Source organism: Equus asinus, chromosome 20, assembly GCF_041296235.1.
Source record: "Equus asinus isolate D_3611 breed Donkey chromosome 20, EquAss-T2T_v2, whole genome shotgun sequence".
NCBI classification, from domain to species: Eukaryota; Metazoa; Chordata; class Mammalia; order Perissodactyla; family Equidae; genus Equus; species Equus asinus.
This window is the reverse complement of record NC_091809.1, coordinates 29,205,967-29,224,239: the sequence shown is the minus strand read 5'-3', so window position 1 is coordinate 29,224,239 and position 18,273 is coordinate 29,205,967. Positions and strand designations below refer to the sequence as shown.

The 18,273-nt window shown below is 45.1% G+C and overlaps 1 long non-coding RNA gene across 1 annotated transcript; it reads left to right on the top strand.

Moving 5' to 3' along the window:
- The first annotated feature begins 350 nt into the window (after positions 1-350).
- On the top strand, positions 351-9,924 carry LOC139041208 (uncharacterized). The gene is made up of 5 exons (XR_011496027.1): positions 351-684; positions 1,947-1,993; positions 3,070-3,161; positions 3,915-4,084; positions 9,391-9,924. It is a non-coding gene; the product is annotated as an uncharacterized lncRNA (long non-coding RNA).
- The last annotated feature ends 8,349 nt before the right edge of the window (positions 9,925-18,273 follow it).

The window sequence follows — 18,273 nt, the reverse complement described above, 5'->3', positions numbered from 1 at the left end:
CCGTACACTTCCAGTGCATCCTGGACAGTCAACAGACAGTTCTTTCCCTTTGTAGCCAGAAGATTAATTGTTCTATACTACCTGGTGTTTAGATCTGCTTCCTGAGGCTCAGGACCCCACTGTCCTCCCCAGTTTTCTAGACACATCCCTGTGACCTGAGGCAGTCTTATTGCCTCTATCTTAAATTCTACTTTCCCCTCATAAGCACATAATTGGATGATTATAACTACCCTGGGAACCAAATTCACCTGCAGAGGAAGTTGTCCCAAGATAATTGGCACATTTTAACAAGTAATTAGCAATTTTAATAGCTGGCTGTCACCCTCAGGAAACTTTTTGTGTTTAAAGGAGACTGACAGATCAGAGTCAATCTCGATGGAAGAGGTTTGTACCTTTCTCTTAGAGGCAGCTGCATCTTCCCAGGCACTCAGCACTCATATTTCATTCTTCACTGTAGGGTTTTTCCTCTCGTAGTTTTGACTTACCCTGGCTGACACTGTGACAGTTACCTGACTGGTCACTTGATCCCCTGCGACCCAGAAACAGTCAGCCTGGAGGGGTGTGGAGGCTCCACTACCCCTGGAGTTACAGGAAATCGCCATGAAACTGGAGGGGCCAGTGAGGTGGGCCAAGGAGTCAGCATGGTCCTCAAAAGGCCTGCTACTGCCTTAAGGGAACGCACATGTAAGTGCTCAAAAGATAGTAGCTATTTTTGTTGGTGGTGTTATGGCTGCAGTTATTGTTATTGCTGTTGTTTTGTTGTTGTTGTGTTGTCAGTCTGCCGTGATTCCAGGCCACATGGAATTGGAATTAAAAAGCCTGGGTTCCAATCCTGATTTTGCCTCTAAGGTCTTTAGTTTCTTCATTAACTGGGCTGAGAATAAGTGCTTCTAAAGATTATGTAAAAATTAACAAGGTAGTTTAAGTGTTCAATGTGGCGTGTGGTACTTTGCGAGCTGGTTTTCCGAAGTCCCCTTTGGAGTAAGCAATTCATTCTTGTTCTTGAAGGGTATCAGACAGACATTACCAGTCAGTATCAGGGGAAAGCAACTGCTTATCCCAAGATTCTCTCAGCTGTTGAAATATTATCAAAATGTTTTCAACATTCAGCAATACCTGGCTGATTCTATTCCAGGGGCTTGAGAAGAACAATTCCTACCATGTGCAACAGAGATAGGCCTTTCATTGTGGCATGTTTGGTTGGGTTAAGGAATGGCTGTTGATGACTGCAGTATCAAATGTTTGGATGAAAAACTAAAACTTTAGACAAATACTTGACTGATTTCAAATACTCATTTGCTTTGCACTGTGTAACCAAAATATCTAGGCACTTAACTGCCTCAGCTTTGCTTCCCAGCTTTGGCATCTGAAAGAGAAACCATAAGGATGTATATGTTAGGTCCTGTCTCCTTACCTAGATCGTCAACATCTCAATGGCCATGTCTACAGATCAGGTTTCCTTGTGTTTCCTCCAATGCCCAGCATGTTCCCTGCATAATAGTACTCAGTGAATATTTGTTCATTTGCTTTGATTTCTTGTGGGGCAATTTAAGCTGGTCCTGAACACCAAGAACAGCTCTCCCTGGACACTACAGGCTATCCACAGGCTACATCCAGCTTCATCTCCTCTGTTTCCTCACTTGCCACTCAACACTCAAGCCACTTTCTACTACAGGCTTCTCCTGGAGTGGGCAGCAGATTCTCACCTGACTTTGCTCACGTTATTTCTGTTGCAATAATTGTTCTCATGGCTTTGTCTGCTTGAATCTGCCTGTTGAGATTCAGAAAATATCTTAGAAACATCTTTTTCTATTAGGACTTGTATGAAAACCCCTGCAGGATTTGGTAATAACAATTCCTTACATTTGTATAGCACTTTATGGGCAAATGTTATTTGTTCCTTGCGGTCATCCTATGAGGTAAATCACCTTATTCCCATTCTATAGGTGAGAAAACTGACCCGGAGAACCAAGCGATTGCCTAAGACCACGTGGTGAGCGACCTGCACGGCCAGAGCTTTTGGTTCTTATTCCAGATATGAGGTCTCTCAAAGCTCCATCTGCGGCAGCTTTAATACTCAGCATACAAACTACCTTATATGTCAGTTTCTATGTACCTGTCTGCATTCTCCATTATTTAAATACTTTTCCTGGGTAGAGATCACATCTTGTTTGTCAGTGTATTCCTCACAGCACTTCTTATAACGTTTGCTTCATAGAGATGTTCAGTGTATGTTGATTGGCTGTATAAAGCCTATGCACTGGGGCAGGGGGGTGTGACGTGTGATGTGTGTGTGGACAGGGAGCAGGGCCAGGAGGCAGGGTGGGGCTGTGCCAAGCCTAGGGCCTGTCAGAGCTCATGTAGCCTGTGCTACCTCTGTGTGCACTCAGTGGTTGGTAGTGGACACTTTCCTCAACTTCTCTTTCGCCCCTCCATCTTTGATTTCTTAACAACTACCTGAATCCTCTGGTCTCTCCTTATCTCTTCCTCACCAGTGGTCCCTTCTTTCTGCTTCTTTGTTAATTTGTTTGAATGAGAACCAAGCCCTTGACAGACTAAAAGTATCTCCTTTTTTTTTTTTTTAAGCATCATGGCACCATGGGTTGTTAAGCAGCAATAAAGCAGCTTAGTTAAAAACTGTAGAAAGAAAAAAATGTATGAAGGAAGGCATTCATGTGCTTGCAAAAGTGCCATCTTACAAGTGCCCATGCCCGCCCATTTGGTGGTCTAGTCTGTTATTCTAAACAGTAACTGGGGCTTGCCCTGTGGCTAAGTGGTTAAGTTCATGTTCTCTGCTTCGGTGGCCCAAGGTGTCACTGGTTCGGATCCTGGGCACGGACGTGGCGCCACTCATTAAGCCATGCTGAGGCGGTGTCCCACATAGCACAGCCAGAGGCACTCACAACTAGAATATATGGCTATGTACTAGGGGGCTTTGAGGAGAAGAAGAAGGAAAAAAGAAGAAGAAGCTGACTGGCAATGGATGTTAGCTTTAAAAAAATAAATAATAAATAAATCTTTAATATAAATAAATAAATAAAAATAAAGAGTAACAAAATTCTATCGCAGCATCAGTTAGATGGAACCCAGCTGATGAAGCAGTTTCCATGGAAATCCTGTGGCGTGCTTGGCAAAAACAGTCTGCTTTGTGCAAGAAAAAGGTGAGAAATAGCCTAAATCACAAGTGGTCGGACCTATCTCCAAATTCTCCACTTACCACATACACTCCTTAGCTGTGTACAGGCCAGAGTTTGGGATCCAGGCCTCTGCCCTCACACTCCTCCCTGTGGCAGGGCCTGGAGGACCCACAGGCCCCAGATAGTGGCTACAGTCATTTGTTCCTTAATGCCACAGCCAGGAGGCCTTTGAGCTCTCTGAGAGCAAGCACTGTTTCTCAAGCTCTGCTACTATTTGCTCCATTTGTTGACTATTTTACAGGCACTGTAAGTACTCAGTGTGTGCTATTTTCATGCCACAGGTATGAAGTAGGTTTTACTGAGCCCTTTCTAAAGTCAAGGATACTGAAAGTGACTAAGTGACTTTGCCAAGGTCTCCTAGATAAGAAGTTGAAGAGGCAGGCGTCAAACTCAAGTCTACATTATGTCAATGGCCATGTCCGAGACTCCAGAGCCCTGCAGAGCATCTGGTCCCTGTTGTTCAAATGAAGGAAGGCAGGAAGCAGAGAGGGGAGGAAGAAAAGAAGACTTTGGAAATGTGGCACACTATTTATTCAGTCCTGAGGCAGGAGCATGGCCATCCCATGCTTGGGGAAGCTCAGTGCTGATTAAATGACAACAAGGGTACACGGTCCTGACCCCTTCACCCAAGCCCTCACTCCTCTCTTGCTGCTCTTGCCTAGATGAATAACCCTCTTTGTGTTGCTGAATTCTGACTGCTCAAGTCTCCATCTACAGGAGCTTCAAGAGGTGGATTTTTTTTCTAAAAGATCCTCTGGAGACCTCACTCAGCACAGGACTCTCAGCAGCTCATTCTAATCCAGCTGCCATCCCTGCCTCTGGCCTTGGCCCCAGTCCAGAATGAGGACATTTCTCAATGGTTTAAGAGCTTCCTGCTTCTAGAAGAGGTGAGTTGGCCTTTAAAGTGCCCAGACAAGTGGGATCAGTGTAGAGAGACACTTTTTGAAGCCCTCTGAGACCATCAGCTCTTCCTAGGGAAGAGAAGGGCAGGAGAGTGAAGAAAACATGTGCCTGTCTGACTGTTGACAGGAGTTTGCTTTTTCCCCCTTTCTGGTAATGAGGATGTAAAAGAACTCTATGCTCCTCATGGAACCGTGGGTGGGGTCTCTGTCTGAAGAGGTGCTGAAGGATCTGGGGCCCACCAAAGGGAGAACTGGACAAGGGTCCTTGTGAGTCCTACTGTGGCTTTTCTCTTGTGTCCTCTTTGGACCCCTCACCCCTAGCTTGCGCTTTCTCCCTGAATGTGAGAAAGGGGTTTGAGAGCAATAGCAAAGCAAATGAAAGTACAGGGCCCAAGACCAGGGGAGCAAGTTACCCATTATGACAGTTAAATGATGCTCTGTAACAAATCACTTTAAAACTTAGTGACTCAAAACAACATCGTTTTGTCCTATGTCACAATCTTGACAGTGAGACGTTTTGATAGAACTTTGCCTGGTGATTGTTCTAATCCACACGGCCTTGACAGAGGTCACCTGGAGGTATTCACCTGGAGGACAGCCTGGCCTGGCGGGTCCAAGGTGGCTTCACTGACATGACTGACTCCTCTCTGAGGATGGAAGGCTCACCAGGACTCTCAGTCTGAGAGCCTGCATGTGGCCTCTCCATGGGGCTTGGGCTTCTCAGAACATGGTGTTCGTGTTCCCAGAGAGAATGTCCCCAGAGGGAACATTTTGAGAGCAAGCACTGTAGCAGATGGGAAGCAGAAGCCAATAGTTTCTTAAAGTCTGGGTAGAGGGGAGATTGTGCAAGAATTTGCAGCTATCTTTAAATTCACCAGACCTGCTGTTTTGAGAGAGTAGTAGAAAGAAGGGCACAACAACGAACGTGATGTGTGATTAAGCTCTCATCCATCGGCTGCTCCTTTTTCTCTAGAACCAGTTGCTGTTTCAATCCTGAAAGGGCCAAAGAGGAAAGAGCCAGTTTTACTAATATTCCATATTGTTACATTCCAGGAACAGTTTTGGCTGTCTGCTAGGCACCATGTGAAACACTTGGGGGGTACAATCACATCCTTGTGCTAGAGACCCTGACACTCTACAGAGGGAGGGGCAGGTGACAACTGACTAAACTTCAGGACGGACTGGAAAATAGGTTAGTGTGGATCCAAACCATGTTTTTCTAGTTATCTTAAGGCCATAGTCTTAAGTGCAACTAGAGATCTCAGGCTCCAAATTCCTCCATTTGGCCCATATAGTATCTTCAAGGACAGATTCTTCAGAAAGCCCTCCCATCTTCCCAAAGCCACTCTCCAACATTTGGCATGACTGCCCTATGCCAAGGCCCTGCCTGTTCCTCCGTATGTCCAGTATGACACCCTTCCATGGCTTCTCCATCTGTCCTCCTTCTGTCTCCCTATCAGACAGCACTCTGCAACACTCAGCCAGCACCCAGCAGCAGGGCCCCTGTGGACTTGACTGTCCCTTCTGAGTGTCTTGTCAATGCCTATGACAGAGGAAATATCCATCCCCAGAGCCTGGATGTTGGGAGTTGGGAAGGCCACATCCACTGGGCCTCTGCATCCTGGATGGCGCATTCTATCCTGACACCTTGGACACACCCCATGGAGCTAATTGGACTGGGGTACCACAGCCCACAGTGTCCAGAGGGAAAAGGATTAGTTCTCTGTTGGGACCAAGTAAGAAAGATTCCCATATTGTAGATGACATTACTGCTGACATACTGACATTATCTTTTTTATTACTTTAGCTCTAGTAACGATGGTTTTTTTCAAAGAAGCATACCCTTGGGAAGAAATATAATTGTAAATGAAGATGTTACCGCTACTGGACTTCACACAAGAGAAGTGTGCCCCAGGGGCAAATGACGCCCCCTGCAGGAGGAGCAGGGGAGGAAGGACAGCAGAGGTGCTGTGCTCTGCAGAGGAGCGGCAATGAGAGCTGGGGACAGTGACAGGGTAAAGTCAGCATTATGTGCCCACTGTGGCCCCATTTTCAGGCCAGAACTGGACAGAGCCTTTTTTTAAAGTCTCATTCGTCCATAAGCTTCCTCTTAGTTGATAAAAATTTTTAAAGTTCCAGGACTTCTGCAATTTTCTAGTTCCCAAAACAAAAATAGTTTTCAATCTTCATTCTTCTTCTTGGAGATGTGCCCACCCCCTTCCTAACCTCCCTCCCTAAAAAAAGGTCCAAGATGCAAAGCTGGCCATGCTTCCTGTAAGACATAAGGATCATCACCAAGTGTGGAGAGAAGATGGTCTTGTGATGATTTGAAATAAACATCAAATAAGCTGGCCAGCCTCAGGGCCACAAGGCAGCTCTGAATACTTTCACGGAAGATGTGTTTGTCATAAACATCTTTACCTCAAACATTTTCACAGCAAACATTTTCTTCACGTAACTATTTGGCTGTAAGGCAATTTTGCAGTAAAAGGTAAAATCATGAGAACATAAAAGAGGGACACTAACTTAAAAAGATATAACGAAATATGAAAAAATGAATAATAAAATGTAAAAGGCTTAATTGCAAAATACAAAATATTTGAATACATTTCAAATGTGTGTATGTAGATTCATGGAAATATTTCACAAAGAACGGATTTTATTTCTTTTTTTGTGAATTGTACCTAACTAAGCACTTGTCTTCGTTCTATGGGCAATGTGGGTTCAATTCTGCACACTGAAAGAAGGGGCCCTCAGTCCCCTTTTTCTCCTCCCATGTAGTGTGTTTCAAAATAAGAACCAATTCCTTGGGCAAATCATCATAAACTGTCAGCTCCATAAAGCCATCAGCAAAATGCTACTCACTATTTTCAGATGACCACCTCATCTACCTGCTCCTGTACAGACCATTCTGATAGTGAGCTAAGATTTATATCACGTAGAAATGAGAGTAACTGTGAGAACTTTGTCAATGGAGAAATGCAATCAAATGACAAAAGCCAGTTATTTATTTATTTTTCACAGAAAAATTGCCTTACAGACAATTGATTATACAGGGCAAAGATGTTTAAGGGAAAAACAGGGGCCAGACACCAGGCAGCAGAACCCCACAGCACACAGGCTCTAGGCACAGTGTCCTGGCGGTGGCTGGTGGCCTTGTGAGCGCATGCCCTGGACGCATCCAAATGTGGGCAAATTTCTGCCCAGCACAGTGTTAGTTCAGCGGTACCCAGTGTGCTGGTTGTTCCCTTTTCAGGGCAGTGACCAGGCTTCGTGGAGGTGGTGTTTAGGACAGCTATGTGAGGATTGAGAGGTTCAGGCAAAAGGAAGATCCATGCTTGCAACGTGAACAGATCTCTATGCTCTTTCCATCTTACGTTGCCTCTCATTCCAGAACAGTCTGATTCCTTTAAGACTCCTGGGTGAGCTGGGTTCAAGATGGTTGCCAGGGCAATGTCTTTGGAAGGACTTCTGTTCAGATGAGAGAGTCAGGGGGATGGGGCTGTAGAGAAAGAGATGAGGTGGTGGAGGGAGTGAGGAAGGAAGGGAAGGATGAGTAGAGCTGAGAGGGAGGGAAAACATGGCCGAGCGACAGCACATTAAGTAGGCGGAGGCAAGAGACAGAAACTGTGAGAGACAAAGAAGACAGGATGAAGTGTGTGTGCATGTGTGCGGGGAGGGGGAGGAGGAGGAGATCAAAGGAAGTGACTCAGTAACAGGAGTCACACAGAAGGTGAAAAGAAAATCATTCCAGGATTTGGTGATGAAGAAGACAAATGCAAGTCTGCAAATGGGAAGGGAGGAAAGTGAGAGCAGAGGGAGGGGTCATATCTGAAGGCTGGAGAGGAAAGGCAGCCTGCATCTGCTGTGCAGGGCAGAAGGGCTGGCTGGGCCAGAGGGAGCTTGGCACTCTGTCGCTGAGGGCCCCACACTTCTATTGGTTCAGAGGCACCATGGCTAAGTTAGATGGTCAAGGTGGAAAAGGGTGGAATTTCCCTCCTTGCTGTTCCTGGGTCAGCTCCAACCCCAGGCTTCCAGGATGACGTGCTTAGCACTCTCTGGATATATTGGCTCTCACTACTTCTGTCCTCAGGGCCATGGCCCAGGAGAGGGATGGAAGGCCCAGAAGGAGGCTGCAGGACCAGAGAGGAGAGGCAGGCTGATCCAGTGTACACCAAAAGACAACAAGGTCTCGGGGCTGGCCCCGTGGCCGAGTGGTTAAGTCTGTGCGCTCCGCTGCAGGCGGCCCAGTGTTTCGTTGGTTCGAATCCTGGGCACGGACATGGCACTGCTCATCAAACCACGCTGAGGCAGCGTCCCACATGCTACAACTAGAAGGACCCACAAGGAAGAATATACAACTATGTACTGGGGGGCTTTGGGGAGAAAAAGGAAAAAATAAAATCTTTAAAAGAAAAAAGACAACAAGGTCTCAGCATTAATCACAGGTGGGCCAGAGAAAAGGCTCACCCAGCACAGCGAGGGGCACAGGACAGACAGTGGGTCTCCTTCGGTCTCCTGCATCCTTGCTTGACTGTTATGGTATTCCCTCTTGCTGCCTCCTTGCTTCTTGAGAAGGTCTACAGTCTGAGAATGTGGAGTGACATAGACCTTCCTGCTGAGGAACCTTCAAATATCCATGCCCTCCCTCCAAAGAGACCCCTGGCAAGGGAGGATGGGAACGCAGGGAGAAGGTGGGTGGAGACCCTAGCTGCTGACAAGGCCACCTCACTCTCAACAAGTAAGAATTGCTGTTAGAATCATAGAATCATGGATGTTGGACATAAAAGGAACCCCCGTGGTTTGACTTCCTCTGGATTAGGGGTCAGAATATCCATGTTTAAGTGTAATTTCTGCCTCTCCCATAGGACAACTCCTGTGATCCAGACACACTCTTCCTCACCGCCATGTGGAGTAGCAGTCCAATTTCCCCCAGTAGCCAGGATCAGTGATCTCAGCCAACACCATAACTCCTGTCTTTGCCTGTTGATTCAGAGGCATAAGGAGCCCAAAGTGGATGCACGACAGTCTTAACTTCCAGTTAGATGGGAACTTTGTTGTGTCTCCTGGTGGGCGCATTTCTCCCTCTGGAACTAAGATCTCCAGGCCAACGGAAAATAAGGTTGTGGGGACAGGAAGCAAAAGTTTTGCCAGTGGGTTACTAGGGGTAATAGTGAGTATAGCCACTCCCATTTTACACGCTAATTCCTGGTCTTTAAACATAAAAAAGGTGTGCACTTACAGGAGTTTTTTTCCCTTCTTTTCCTTTTTTTTCTTCTGCTGGCTGAAAGGAGAAGACCATGAGGGCTCAGTGGCATCACAGAGGGAAGAAGCCTGGGTCCAGAAATGACCATGAAGAAGACATCCCACTCGCCAGAAACACCCAATTGAATATTTTGGGAGTGTTATTGGCAAAAAAAATAACCCCCTAGAGATATCCCCAGCACCTGTAAATATGTTACCTTATATGGCAAAATGGACTTTGCCTGTGTGATTAACGATCTTGACATAGGGAGAATATTCTGGATTATTCAGATAGGCCCACTGTAATTGCAAGGATCCTTCAAGGAAAAGAAGGAGGCAGGAAAGTCAGATCAGAGGAGGCAAGGTGAGAACAGGAGCAAGGTGATTACTGGCTTTGAAAGTGGAGGTAGGGGCCACAAGCCAAAGAATGCAGGTGGCCTTTAGAAGCCGGAAAAGGCAAGGGAATGAACTCTTCAGAAGGAATGCAGCTGTGTGGACACCTGGAAGGAAATCCATTGAGACCCATGTCAGACTTCTGTCCTTCATAACTGTAATAAGTAATAAATTTGTGCTTTAAGCTTATAAGTTTGTGGCATTTTGTTACAACACAATAGGAAACTAACAGCGAGTGATTAATACACTTGTATTATATTAAACCATTGAAATGCTGGAGTTATTTCATTAAACAGTTAAGGTAACCTAAATAAACACACTCAGCAACTAAGAAGTAAAGGCCTCACTTTTGGATAGTGAGATTGGAAAGCATTAAAGTCGTTTTCTTCTCTTAGACCAGCCTCACTCTGAGGGGCTGGTCCCTGTATTCTGCTATGTGGTGCACACATGGCCCGGCAGGCTCTTGGTGTGGCATTTTAGCAGCAATGTCCCACTTAATACTCCCCCTGGGAGAAAGCAAGCTAGAAGCTGCCAAACTGAGTTTGCCTAAAGCCTTAATTGGTGTTTATTCTAGACAGTTCATTTAGAAGTCCCCAGCTTCTGCCAGATGTGCCGTCAAGCTGATCTGACAAGACATCCTGCTCTATGGCAGTGCATTGTGCTAATTAAACGGCTTCTCCTTTCTCTTGTTCTGGATTAATGTGCTTATGTCACTTACTATCACTCCTAGAAACCTCTGGCCCAGACCTAGTTGATGATCAATAGATACGTGATGAGTGAATGGAAACTGAGCAGGGAACCTGAGAATCAGGAGGAGCCACATTTCACTTGGTTCAAACCACACCCAGGATCCCAAGATCTGAAAAATCTGCCTTGGAGAGCCAGAGGAGGTTGCACGAGCCCCAATATACCATGGTGCTAGCTTAAAGTGCCTGGGAAGTTTTGTAATAAAGAATTAAAAAGCAACCTGGATGTTCTGTGCATCACTATGGACTTAGAGTTGCTGGATGCCCCAGTATGTGCCCTCTACAGGTGTCATTCCTTCCTAGGCATTGAGTGAAAGAGACCCCATAAGGTCAGATACTCTCAGGAGCCACTGTCCCCTGCAGATGACTTGTGAATGGAGGTAGTGGCATGGGCTTCGGAGTCAGACCAGAAACCAAAATCCCACTCAGTCCACCGTTGATGAGATGCATACCTGGGTTTGCACGGTTTCTCCAAGCTCCAGTTTCCTCACATATGAAACAGGATAATAACAGTGTCTACTTCATTGGATTGTTCCCAGGTTTAAATCACATTAAATTGCTTAGCATGGTGTGTGGCACTCAGTAACCCCTCAACACTTCTTCCCTCGTGTCACCTGGCCAGTGCATTCCTTCATCGTGTCTCTCTCTTCCTCCAAATGTCCCTGAGCACAAGAGCTCAGCACTGGGAGGGACCTTAACAAGCAGAGAGGGTGAGCCTGTGGCGCGAAGTTGAGGAGACTGAGGTCCAGGAGCGGTGCCCTCGCCAGGGCCTTGCAGGGAGTTGGCCCATAGGGTCGAGTCCAGTCCCTGCCTCAAAAGGGCCCTGTCTGCTGTGCCTCACTTTTGCTTCCTCCCTGGGTGACTGCTGTTCTCCGCCTCTGGTCCGGGTGCCAGCTTCTCCCACAGGGTGCAGCCTGGGCAGTAAGGGGCCAGAGCAGCACTCACTGAGCCTGCCCGTGTTCTCTCCAGGATGGAGAGCAGGGTCCCAGACTGCACTGGCTTAGCCCATGACGCTGAGACTGAAGAAGGGAGAACCACTAGGGCTTTTCTGTTACAGCCACTGATTAGGGCTTTGGGAATTCACCTGAAGAAAGGAAATGGAAGTCGGGGTGGCATCTTTCCTGATATATCCTTCCCTCTGGAAATGGAGAAACCAAACCTTGATTTAGTGCTAAAATGTTCACTCAGCTACTGCTTGGCTCAGCCACGTGAATCACTGTGAACGCCAAGGGGCAGAGAGAGGAATAAGTGCTCAGACTCTGGAGACAGTGTCGTCACTATCTCCCTGTGTTTTGAACAAACCCACACAGTGACACATGTGGCCATTTCTTCTAGTGCATACGGTATTTTTTATAGACGATCTCTAATCTAATTAGGGTCATGCTTCTGGCCTTACCTTTAGCCAGGAGGTGCCTGCAGGGCAATGTGGTTTATCTTCCTACTCAGCATCCTGTGTGAGTGCTGTTTTTTTTGAAAACTCTCATTTTCATATTTGTCATGTCTTAATTGTGCCTTTGTAGTGAAAGAAAATCTAAAAGTTGGGAATCATCAGTGAATTTCCTTATTTTAGATTATCCATGTCCAGCTCCAAAAGTTGTGCAGACAGACATGTGGGCTTGTTGTCTTCATTCTGAACAAAAGGAAGGATTGCTCTTCCTTGCTCTTGAAGTGGGCGGCGTTTGGCTACCTGCACAGAATTCTTTCCCTTCACTCAATCTTCAGCGAATTCTCACTGAGTGCTCCTTGCCAGGCACTATGCAAAGCGCTGAGTGTACAAAGATGAACAAGACTACCGCTTCCCTGGAGCAGCCCACCGTCAGCGCAGCATGGAAGAGGCAGAAATGCAAGCAGTTTTTAAATATTCAAGGGGCCAAGTGCTGGAGCAGCAGAGGAGTCAGGGGTGGGGAGGTGAGGGGAAGGAGCTGTTAAAGATCCCAAGAGAACTTGAACTAGGAATGTAGGAGAAAAACTTGTTAAAGAAAGACAAGGAGAAAAAGAGCTTCTTAGCCAGGGAAGAAATTCCTCATTAATTTGGCAAACATTTCCTGAGCATCTACCATGTGCTTTGAGCTGTGCTTGGCGCTGGGGTCACAGGTGTCAATGAGACCCAGAGAGCGCCCTCCACTGGGAGGACAGGGCCCAGTAAACTGTGGGAAGCACTGTGGTGGAGGAAAGTCTAGGGCTGTATACCAATGGAGTAAGCAGATGGGGAAGGACAGGGAGAACCTCCCTGAGGAGGAACATCTGGGCTGAGTCCTGGTAGATGAGATGGACTTGGCCAGGAAGGAGAGGAAGAGGAATTTCCTGCATAAAGATCAAGATATTGAGGGTGTAGGATGTTGAAAGTGAGTACAGCTGCAGAGTTCAGGGCGAGAGGGGAAGGTGTCAGATGGAGAGTGATAAAACTGCAGCTGGAAATACAGGTAGGGCCAGAATCATGGGTTTTATCATGAAGGCAAAAGACAGCTTTTGAAGGAGCCTAAGCAAGAACATGTTATGGCCTGGTTTTCCTTTCAATGATGATGATTATAACAACCAAAATCTATTGGTTTCTGTTAGGCTGTAGGTCAGCCTTTTAGGATCTTGCTGTCCACAGTGCACAGAATCTATCAGAGGGAGATAGTGAGAGGCTGCTATGGGAGCAACTGTGCAGCTGGGGTGAATGTGCAGGAACTGCTGGCTGTAGGGAAGGGCGATCCAAAGAACCCGCCCTGGCTGTAGGGAAAGCAGAGGCCAGTGCCAGAGCTGAGAGTCAGACAGTGGTGTGGGTCACGGAGACTGGGAACTTGAGAGAAAGAAAAAAGTGTGGGGAGGAGAACCAGCTTTGGACATGCTCCTTTTAAAAGAGGGGCTGTGGGCCTGCCGAGAGCGATAATCGAAGCAGGCCTTTGTCTCCTCCACGCACCTTGGCTCACTGATATCTACAACAGCCCTGTAGAGGTCAGCCAGACCTTCTGCAATGTCCAGATGCCTACAGGATGAAGCTGGGGGCTGGGAGAGAGGTAAAACTTTGCACATGCTGACCCCTCATCCTATTGAACTGCCCCCAGATCTTTGTAAAGTTGACCTACTGGCATCCACAGAGTCTTGGTGGAGTTGTCACCACCTCTGAGGAAACTTCCCTGCTAGTGTGACCAGACGTCCTGGTTTGCCCAGACCAAAGTCATTCCCAGGATGCTGGACTCTCAGTGATAAAACAGGAGCAGCTCTTGGTAATCCGGTATATGCTGGTCATCCTCTTTGACCCCTTATCTTTTTCTACAGTAAGTGCCGTCCACATGTTAGTCTCTGTGAAGTCACCCTGTTACTCTGTCACTTTCCTTTATAGCACAGGTCTATGCAAAAATGTGAAGTCTGTGACTCAGTGCCATGTGCCCAGCATCTAGCCCTTGCTTGGCTCGTGGGTGACACTGGATACACATTTATACATAAATAAATAAACCACTCAGCCCTCCCTGAACATCACGCTTTCTGTGCCTCTACGACTTTGTTCATGCCATTTTTCTTCCTGGAGGGCTTTATCCCATCTTCTCTGTCTGGAGAGCCCCTACTTGTTTCTTGACAACTCAGCTCAAATATCAGCTCCTCTTGACCCCGAGGAGCTACATGGGTCCTGAAACCCAGGTGCCCTCCATACTGCTTATTGAATAAGTGACTCTACATTTATCTCTGTAAATGTCAAATTTATTGGCTTCAGCCTATCTTTTCTGAATTATTTTTGAATCCTTATTTTGTGATCCAATCTATTAGTGACCCAGAGCATGCTATGTCATTGACAATTAAATCAGAGAGCACTCTCTGATTCCATCTGTCTAAAACATGCTGCATAGAGCAGGGCTGATAAATGTCATCCGTCATGTAGTTTGGGAAAACAAATGGGATTGACTTGACCAAAACAGAGGGCTGGCAGCCGGGACTCACCTTACAAATAAATTGGGGTCCTTCTGGTACCTAGATTTTTCTCCTCTCTGCCCACACATCATCCCTGCTCATCACAGTCTGTATATCCTTAAAAGAACACCCTGGATGTCACCAGTCCCATGACATCTCCTTAGTTCTCCAGAACTAAATATAGTTCCCCTTCACTTTAGAGTTCTTTAGGCACTTATCTTACTTTACTCATCCATTCAATAAATATTTATTGACAATCTTGACATTTTGTAGGCACTGTACTGCACATTGGGTCACAAGAAAGGATGAGTAGGACTTTAACTTATATTATCTTCATTTACATACTTGTCTTAATCCACACTTGTGGTTTGGACAAGTTGTAAATCTCTGAACCTTAGTTTACTTACCTTTAAAACTTGGGATAATATTACCTATTTTACATAGTTCTGCAGGTTAAATGATTTTTCCAAACACCTAGCACAGTGTGTGATATACGATAGATGTCTAACAATTTTTTACTCTCCTCCCTCTACATACTAGATTGTAAAAAAAGATCTGCCCTGATGCTCTTCTCGCTTCCCTGTTGCACTCAGCACAGTCCTTGACCAGCACTTGTTTATTGAGCTGAGTTGACTTGGAGGTGGGGATGTCATCCACAAGAGTTGGCTGTCTTGCCCTCCCAGAGAAAGAGTGCCTGCACCTGCCCTCAGGTACAGCTCAGAGGACCTTCCCCACTCCCGCCATGTGGTCTATGGTCCTCTTGGAAAACAGTGTCTCCAGGTGCACTCAGAGCTGCACAGGGTGGGGCTGGTTGGGATGAACAGAGTACCTCTAAGCTACATGAAAGGGTGGGAGTCCAGACTTTGGGTTATGGCCGGGGGATGAGGTTAGCACGTCCTTAGGATGTGGGCCTGTGAGGACCCTCCAATCTGTGGGAATATCACCAAACCCCTGACCTCTGTTTTCCTCCTTTTGCCCCTCTTTGTCATCTGTTCACTTTCTCCTTCCTTTCTGTACCCTTCTTTCCTGCCCTCCTCCATCTCTTGCTTGCCTTCCTACTTTATTTCTGCGCCCTCTCTGTTACCCACCCCACTTTGCCCTCCACTGTGGTTCGCCTTCTCCCCAGCTCAGGCTTCAACTCTGCATCTGCTGCCTTCTCCCTCTGTCCTAACTGTTGGATTGAGGCAAGTCCACTGAATACTTATTTCACACAAACATTGTGCCTCACACAGTTCTACATACTCTTCAGAACAAACATGAAAAACAAGCTTGCCCCAGTATTGGAAAGCTTACAATCTTCCTGCAAATTTCTGTACCTTCTTTCTCTTTAGACCAGTCAGTACCAGCCTCCCTGGTCTCCCATACCTCCCTCTGCTCCTTTCCACTTTCTGTCTCTTTCTCTATCTCTTGCTGCTCTGTCTCTTGACATGTCGTTAGAATTCCATAAAAGAAATCTTCCTCATGTATTACAGAACTGGTTCTCTGCTAATCTCATTACATTCTATATAAATACATTTAATGAAAGTAAAAAAGCTATTTAATTAAATAAATTATGAAAAATTTATAGGAAAGTCTTGAATTTCATATAAATCATTCAAAACTAATATTAAGTCTCAGGCAGCATGTAGCACACATGCCTTCTATCCTTGTGCATATTTTTTTAAGCTTTGCAAATTAAAAGATGTTGGAATACTTTGTCCTCTTTTTGCACACACACAGAGCAGTTTTCCCCATCTCCACTGTGTCCAGCCAGAAACAAAAGAACACACTTAATTTTGTTTAGACAGCCAGTTGGTTTGTGAAGACATTATATTAACTCTAAGTGTATTTAGTTTCTTTCAGTACCAGTTCTCAATGATTCTGAAATGAGAGAGAGGTGAGATTTTTGTTTCACTGGTCTTGGGGCCCAGGCAGAGACTTTCTCTCCTAGAGTCTAGAACCTTTCTAGAAATAACTGAGCTTCATCATTTGCTGGGAGTCTCAGGTGAGGGAAAGAGGAGACCGAAGTGAAATCAGGAGTAAAAGAGGAAATTGCCCTGGTCTGGGTCTATTCTGAGTAAAGCTGAGTGGAAATGGGCAAATGCTTCATGGAGGGATGGAGCTGGAGGTAAACAATTAATAAGCTAGGGATGTGGTTTCTTAGATAAAGGAAGGGTGACAAGCCCAGAGATCCACCTTCTCAAACACCCTCCCAATACTGCCTCAAACACTGTCCTTCCTCCTCTGCCTCTACCAAATATTTGCTTTTTGGTCCATAAGCTATTGAAAGTTCCTTGGCCAGGCCATGATATTTTATTCCTCCATTCATTTTCACCTGGTGTCTTCTCCTACAATTCCCTTTCCATTTGATCTGCCCATCACATCTTTTTCATTCTTGAACACTCAGCTCTGGAGTCATCTTCATGAAGTCATCCCTCAACCCTGCCTCCTTTGTGCCCTCACTGGACCCTGCACATGCCTGCTCACAATCCCAGTCACTCTGAGTATTTTACAGTTTTATTCTTCTGCTCTCTTACTATACTGTATACCATCCACAAAAATTAATTCTGGATAGACCACTGACGTAAACATTAAAGCTAAATCATAAAGCCTTTAGAGACAACACAGAAAAATATTTTTAAGACTAGATAGTAGTTAAAGATTTTTTAAGAGAGCTTAAAGAAAGCAATATATATTAAAATAATAAATTTGACTTTATTAAATTTAAAATTTTGCCCATCAAGAGAAACCATTAAGAAAATGTATAGATAAACCACAGAAAATATTCACAAAATATACATCTAATAAAGAATGAGTAGCCAAGATATTTTTAAAAACTTCTGCAAGTCAATAATAAAGAGACAAACAACCCAGGAAAAAGTGGGGAAAATATGTAAACAGACACTTCACAAAAAGATATATTAATGATCAAAAAACACATGAAACAAGCCATAGACAGGGAGAAAAAGCTTTGCAAAACACTTATGTGATAAAAATCTGGTATTCAAAATATACAAAGAACTTTTAAAATGGAACAATAAGAAAACAAACAATTCAATCAAAAAGTGAGGAAAATGTCTGAGCAAACTTTACCAAAGAATATACACAGATGGCATATAAGCGTACGAAAAAACTCTCAGCATCATATGTCATTAGAGAATTTCAAATTAAAACAACAATGAGATGCCACTACACACCTATTAGAATGGCTAAAGTCCAAAACACTGACCACACCAAATGCTGACCAGGATGTGGGGCAACAAGAGAATTAATTCAGTGCTGGTGGGAATACAAAAATGGTGGGAATACAAAATGCAGCCACTTTTAAGGACAGTTTCTTACAAAATTAAACATATTCTTACTATATTATCCAGCAATTAGGCACTTTGGTATTTACTCAGATGATTTGAAAACTTATGTTCACACAGAGATCTGACACAAATGTGCACAAAGGCTTTATCTTTATTCATAATTGCCCAAACTGGTAAGCAACTGAGAATTTCTCCAAAATCTGAACAGATAAACCAACTGTGGTAATCCATATGATGGAAAATTACTCAGCAATAAAAAGAAATGAGCTATAAAGCCATCAAAAGACATGGAGGAAACTTAAGAGCATATTGCCAAGTGAGAGACGCCAATCTGAAAGGCCTCTAAAAACTGGAAAAGTCAATAAAATGGATTCTCTTGAGAGCCTTGAGAAGGAACACAGCTCTGCTGATCCATTTTAGACTTTTTACCTCCTGAACTGTAAAATAATACATTACAGTTGTTTTAAACTACTAAATTTGTGGCGATTTGTTTCAGCATTGTAGGAAACTAATACATAGGGGAAGGGGAAGAAAGGTAGAAATGAGGGAGTGCTGAGGAAGGGATGGAGAAAGAAAAGATGAAAAGGTCAGGACCTGTGTGCTTGGTGAA